At 39.7% G+C, this 7061-nt stretch overlaps 1 protein-coding gene and 2 long non-coding RNA genes across 3 annotated transcripts in view; 2 read left to right on the top strand and 1 right to left on the bottom strand.

Moving 5' to 3' along the window:
• Positions 1-559, top strand: part of LOC108551879 (uncharacterized) — a 3063-nt gene extending 2504 nt beyond the window's left edge. Inside the window, exon 5 of the long non-coding RNA XR_001890508.1 lies at positions 133-559. This is a non-coding gene — a long non-coding RNA (uncharacterized LOC108551879). The remainder of the gene's footprint in view (positions 1-132) is intronic.
• Positions 1-7061, bottom strand: part of chinmo (Chronologically inappropriate morphogenesis) — a 91838-nt gene that overhangs the window by 6462 nt on the left and 78315 nt on the right. The window lies entirely within an intron of this gene.
• LOC108551881 (uncharacterized) lies at positions 1180-2110 on the top strand. The gene is made up of 3 exons (XR_001890510.1): positions 1180-1241; positions 1398-1596; positions 1711-2110. It is a non-coding gene; the product is annotated as an uncharacterized LOC108551881 (long non-coding RNA).

Here is a 7061-nt window from a genome sequence, read left to right as displayed (position 1 = left end):
ATACGCCAAGATTTACGTAATAACGAAAACATTCATTTTTCTAACTTCACTACTAAGTTTCATCCTTCCTTCGCCTTCTTTAACTTAACGTAGAATCTCTAACTTCTGCTACACGAATGATTCATGTTCTAGGTAATAAATAACATCCCAAATATTCCGGGCTACTAGAGTTCACGTATTAATGGAACTACGAGACAAAAATAGTTACAACGGAGTCCACGCATTGATTGAACTCCAAAAAAGAAGACAATTCTGATAACCAAAAGGAGAACACAATAAAAGGAACTTAAGAAGAAACAATAACGCTCAAAGTGGATGACGTGTAATAACCGAAAATTAGGACTATCAAATTATACACGAATCTGATGAAGAATCTTCGATCGCCATAAAACATTCCTTCGTATTTAAAAGATCAAACAACTCGAGCCAGCAAAAACACTTGGCCACTTCAAGAACGAGTCGCGTTCTATGCATCATCCAACGTCCAAACAACCAGCCACCCAGGTAGAACCGATCTAAAAGCAAGGCCCTGGAGCTTTTTTCTCTACCTCTCTCTCTTTCTCGCTCCCACGTCTGCGCATTCGCGATGACATAACTCTTCCGAAAGCCAAAATAAAGAGACGCTTTCCGCGGGCACACGTGCGGCCGCGGATAAAAAGAGTCTCCGCTTGGTCTCGTGGGAAATCTACAAATCTCTTGGCGAGCCGCTGGATCGAGGGAGAGCCTGGTGGAATAACGGAGTCGAAACGGGGCAGCACGTTCTTCCACGCGGAGATTCGTGATCGAACGGCAGGAGGGAGAGAAGTTCGACGGATGGTAGGAGCGTGGATCGGTCAGTCCTTGACACATTTCGTACGGTGGCGCCAAATTGGTCGCCGTCGACTGGGCGGCAGCCTCTAGGCTGACCGTTCGGAACAAAACGAGGAAGGTACAAAGGAACGAAGACGACGGGACTAGGGAGGGAAGTGAATCGTTTCGATCACGATAAGGAAAATTTATCGTAATTGAAGGTAGTAAGAGCGAAGTTAGTACATTCTCAGCCGTGTATGCCATTGATGGTGTACGATAAATGTCAAAGATAGGGATCTTTCTTGTTATGGCTGCCTGTGTTCGATACTTAAGAACGAATGTTAGTTTTGTTGGCCTCAAATTAGAGATATCACAATGAATTCGTATGTAAAAGAATGTTAGAGGAATTATTGCAAACACGTGGTGAAGAGGACATCTCTTTTGACCTTTTTGTAAGTGGAAATGATTGTTTTATGAATGTAGAGTTCACGAGATCAGAATAACTTGTTTTACACTTTTTATTTATGCAGTTACTGAAAATATTAAGTAGCAGTTATGTACTTTAATTAACATCAATGATGTATATTATATATAGCTATACATTACAGGTCAGTGGCTATGATGTCAATCAAGAATAAAGCCAACGTATCAAAGAATCAAGCAGCAAAGGGAATAATTGGAACAAAATCTTCAAAAATTCAAGAGTCCAGAATTAACCTAATCTAGGTCTACTAACGCCTCCACAGAATACTAGATGATCAGTGTCATCACGTACAATAAGCTCTAAGAAGGATCAAAATGCCAAAAGTATAATAAGATATTTTTCTCGATACTTATTTTCCTACAATGAGATATACTAAGTAAATTTTTCACGTCTTTCATCCTGACATTTCTATTCATCAAACTTCTTCGTTTTCTTAGAGATTATTAACAAGAAAGAAGAATCGACACCCAGTCGACATCGATCAACACAAGTCGAGTCTCCAAGCAACAACAAGAGAGTAGCAAGAGGAAAGTGGCGGGCCGACGAGTAAGAGGGAAAGGAAAATCAATGCCAGGCAACGTGCGTTGCAAGGTGAAATCAAAGGAGCCCGGACCAGCACCCTCCTCTTTCTCCTTCGACAGAGGAAGCCTGGTCGATCCCACTGGTGGCGTCGTCGTTGCAAGGGATGCCAACCCTCCTATGTAGCCCGGTCGGAGACCAAGAGAAAACCATAACCCGCACAACGGTCCACTTTCGAGACCTCGCTGAATCGGAATATAACTATCGAGCTCTCCCTCCTGGCCCGACCACTTCCGTGGTGACATGATTTCTCGCGTTCCCGCCTCGTGTTTTGACTCTTCACTCTCGGTTTCACGGGCGACGTTTAAAGACGACCTGCCTGCTGTTGCTGCGGCTTGAATTATTTATGGTGATCGAGAGTTTCGATAATACGGAGCATACGGGATCCTACTGTTTCAATCGAGTCATCCTTCGAGGATTATTCTACTGCGAGAAGTGGAGGATTCAGGAACAAGGTCGATTTCAGGCTCTTTTTCCTTGACTAAGGTTTAGGTCGATTGATTCGTATTTTGGGACAGTCCCATTGGTCGAGTTTTAAGAGAATAATAATGTAACGAGATAACGGTAGTTCGACGAAAAGTAATTTTGTGGATTTCAAGGAAGAATCGCGCGATGAACCAGATACCGTTTGATAATGCATGTACACGAGAGGATTGTTATCGCGACGACTTAAGACTCGTGTGTACCGATGTCTAATAAGCAAGGGGGAGCATGGTGTACGGAGAGCTCCTCCTTTGTTATTGTAAGAGCTAACGCGATAAGTCAATTCTAAAAGCTGTATTAATCGAATAATAGAGAATTGTGTCGTGTTCGAGGTACTTGCGAATGGGTATTCAAATTTGTTTGAAAAATTAATTTAAGGCGAATGATGTAAAATGTGTTTTCCTTTCACATTTTATTATTATAGATAATGACTGTTATACCTCGACTGTCTGTAACTAAAATTTTGTTAAATAGTATATATATGATAAGTAATGTAAAATTTGTAATTAAGACTATAGTGATATAATATAGTAATATAAATCTAAATTATAATAAGAATTCGATACGTGTAAGATTTTTATTGTAATTTATTCACGAAATAAATAATTTATTAATTTACGTGATGAGTAATATGTCTTCCTAATTAATTCTCTATACCAATGTGACGACAAATATAGATATAGTTCTGTAGTTCGATTCAATGGTTCCTACGTCGTAAAAAAACCCAGTGGTTAAACTCGATATCTCAACGGCCTCTTAAAGCACCATCTTCTGCTTTAAGAATAGAAGTTTTCATATACAATAGGCTAATATTTAAAACCTAACCTCCAAGGAGAGGTAATAATATAAAAACAACCGATTATTCGGAAACAATGTAAATTATAAAAAAATAATGCTCCACGTGTATTCACGATTAAAATCAACCCCAAATTGTCCGAATTAAGTAACCGATAATTCATTTAACGCGTCAACATAACGTCGATCATCTCTATATAGTCACGTAATAACAGCGATAAGTAACCTCTTTCGAAAACAAGATTGCGTTCCACCAAAATGTTTCATTGACCGTTTACGTTCAAATCGAATCACGCACAAGAAAGAGACAAACAGTAAAATGCATCTATATTTCACACCCAATAAACAAAATAAAAAGAACTTTAGTCCATCTCCACTAATTGAAATTTATCGATAACTACACCGCAATTAAATAAACGACAATTCATTTAACCTAACCATTCTATTCAATAACAATCTTTTACCGTGACAAAAGTTTTATGAAAATAATTAACCGTTCTTCTCTACTGCAATCTGTATCCTCTGACGAAAAGACAAACAGAAAAAAAAGGAAAAAAAAGGAAAAAAAAGGAAAAAAAAATATGGGTTGCGGTGCGAGGCACGAACTCGTCAAAGGCTAGCCTCTCTCGCGAAGCACACAGAACGGCGCATATATACGTGCACGCGCGGCGACGCTTGGCCCTTGCCTCGTAGTTGTGCACACAAACGGCCTGGGAGCACGCAAACCTTGCGCGTTCACGAACTTTTGGCGGCACGTGCACTCACACAGAGCCAGCCCGGCGGCTGCACACACGCGCGACCGCCCCTGTCCGTGCACGCACGCATTCGTTTATTGATTGGTGCGTGCCGCGGTAGGCTCGGCTCTACAAATTTCGGCGCCCCGCTACGCGCCCAAATACGCTCACGGTGCATTCGACTTGACCAGTGGTGAAATTCTACAACTACCAAAATTTTCGACAATTTCTTATCGGTATTTTCGATAATTAACAACTGCGTTTAATTGATCGACCTTTTGCGAATTTTTTTTAGCAATTGAGCGACAGGTTGTTTGGCTGATATTTAACCTTCGGGATGTTTAGACAGCATGAATCAGGGTAAATAAGGGTTAATAGCAATTAATCAACAGTTTAAGTTAACACTGTCACGTACAAAAGAATTCAATAATAATCATACAAAACAGCAAACCAAGTCGTATTCCAAAGAGAATCTAAAGATCTCGGTAACGCCCAGGTATTTTACGAATCAGATTCCCGTCGAAATTTTTTCAAAACTGGTAGAAATTACAGGTTTAGAACTCGAGGATCTACGAAACGATTCCTTACACATAATTGAATTTCCTGCAAAACGGTTTACACTTGAGGCAATTACGAATGAAACACACCCGTGCTACATAAGTATGTCCTTAACTGAAAGTTGCTAAAAATATGCAGCTAAAAATTTAATCGTTCCGCAAACAAAACTACCGACGTATAACACAAGGAGCCATCGAGGCACCAGAATTAATCATCGGCCGTTGTAAAGGTGAAAAAAAAGAACGGCAACTAAGTGACACTGTAAACACGGCCAGCAATAAAAGTAAAAATAGAAAAGAAACCTACGATGAAAAAAAGAAGGGTAAACCTAACGACGAGCACAAATCATAATAACGACGATGATGTATCGTCGGGGATCAAAAACGAGATCACGTTGGTTTGCGATTATCGAACTTGACGCGAACCACGGAAACGTACTATGTAATTAATAAATTCGTTTGGATCCCTCGCGAAACGAGAACCGATAACGCGGCGTTCTGTTACAGATAATTTTCGAGCTGCTCGTATATCTCTTCTCCTCCTCCTCTCCCTACTTGTGAGTCTAGCGGCCGGTCGCATGAAATACGTCGAATTCGACCGACATTGCGGAATCGCGGGCGCTGCAGTAAATTTGCACCCACGCCTGGCTGTCGCCCAATTCCACCCGGCCTATCCCCACCTCGCGGCCCAAAAATATACGCGAGCGTGCCGCTATCTAGCGGCCGCGGATCGAAACTTACGTAATACTACGCGCATGTAAATCGCGCATGTTGCGCGGCAACGCAACATGCGTCTTTCCTGATGTCCGATGCGATTATGCCAGAAACAAACACGAATAATTTGTACTTTATTGCTTCTATATTTGAGTTATACAGTTCTCGAAGTATTTATTTTGGAGAGCTATTATAGACTTTATTACACGAGAGGGAAAATGATAGGAGAAATTGAAACAGTGATACAGTTGTAAAGGAAATAGGTTATAACCTCAATAACTCCACAATATTGTAACTTTTATTCTTCAATAAAAATATAGAGAAATACCTATCTGTGTAATAAATCAAATCCATAATCTATCGACTTTAAAAAAGTAATGCTTGAAATTTAAGAAGTAAAAATTCGAGATGTTTTAGAAGCTTCATTGAAGATTACTACAACCTCTATTACAGAATATTTCTTTGCTCGTACGACTAATATCATTGAGCGTTCGTCTGTACTATAGGTTCAAATCGTGGGTCAGGGACGAAATGGAACGTGTAAAAGAGATAGATACAGGAAGGGAAAGGACATCGAGGGAGGGAAGCAAGCCAGTACAAGAGGAAGGGAATAAGGGTTGAGGATATTTCAGCGAAGATAGGGTTACTCATTGTGCGTAGGAGGGTAGCGTCAAGCTAACACGGCAGTCCGTTGTTTTATTTCTACTTGTCAGAGCAAGAAGCGTAGTAATAAAGCTTGCAGAAGGGTCGGGACATACCGTGCTCGTTTTGTCATAGTCGTCTTAGCTGACGAATAACAAAAATTAAAGCTGTTTCTCGTGGAATCGTGGATTTGCTCCAGAAAACGTATATTCTCTCTTGTATATGAGACGGAATATTAAGATTTAGGTTTAAATCTGAATATCTTCACAATGACAAACATGATCAAATTTTTGTATAAAGAACAAGGTTGCTGAATTGAGAAATTACATATTTCATAAATTTTGTGAAGACATTTAGATTTATATTACGGATGAATGAATAACGTTGCAAAGAATGCGATAACGAGGGCCCTAGTCCTAATATAAATATTTGGAATGTAATTTTGAAAACTATAATTACTGCACCAGTGTACCTGTCTCCTTATACATTGCGAACGAGAAAGATAATTCAAGTACTTTTCTAACTAATTGTTAATCAAGTCCACAAAAACTCAATACGTTACAATTAAACATAATCTAAAAATGATTTAGTGGTAATCAATATCGATATAGGTAGGCCTCTTAAATGATAAACTGACAAATTTAATGTTAAATCGATAAATCTTAATCCCTTACCTTACAATTTAATCTGCGTGCCATAATGAACAGCACACTCGGTCACACGTAAAACCACTTCGTCCGAACGCGACGAAGAATAACACGTAACTGACAAGTCTCAACGTGTTTCGACAGAAAAACATCGACGACTCTAAACGGTCACACGTGAAATTTCGACCGAACGTGGCGAAGAATAACACGCAACTGAGACAAGGAAATATCAGCGAAAATTAACTAAGAGCCTGACCCGCGATGTTTACATTAAATCCTAGCAGACCACGACTCTTACTCGAGATACTCGTGTTTGACTCGATCTTTTCACCACGAGTCTCACCCGTGATACTCGTGTTGGGCTCGATGATATCCTTACCACGAGTCTCACGCGATACTATTGGCGAAGGAATCAAACTACTTCTGTTCAATATAAAGATTCATTCAAGTAACATTAATGTTTAATACGATCTACACAATCAGTATCGTAAAAACAGTAACATCAAGTTCAAAAGTAACCTAATCATTCTAATCAGTATCACCACAATTACACGATTTGATCACAGACTTCCCTTTGCCTTCATCTGGATTATTACTCACCATAGAAAAAACCTCAGCCACAATCAAGTAATAATTC

This window comes from Eufriesea mexicana, unplaced genomic scaffold (genome assembly GCF_001483705.2).
Source record: "Eufriesea mexicana isolate 0111107269 unplaced genomic scaffold, ASM148370v2 scaffold5190, whole genome shotgun sequence".
Lineage (NCBI taxonomy): Eukaryota > Metazoa > Arthropoda > Insecta > Hymenoptera > Apidae > Eufriesea > Eufriesea mexicana.
This window is presented reverse-complemented; position numbering and strand designations above follow the sequence as displayed.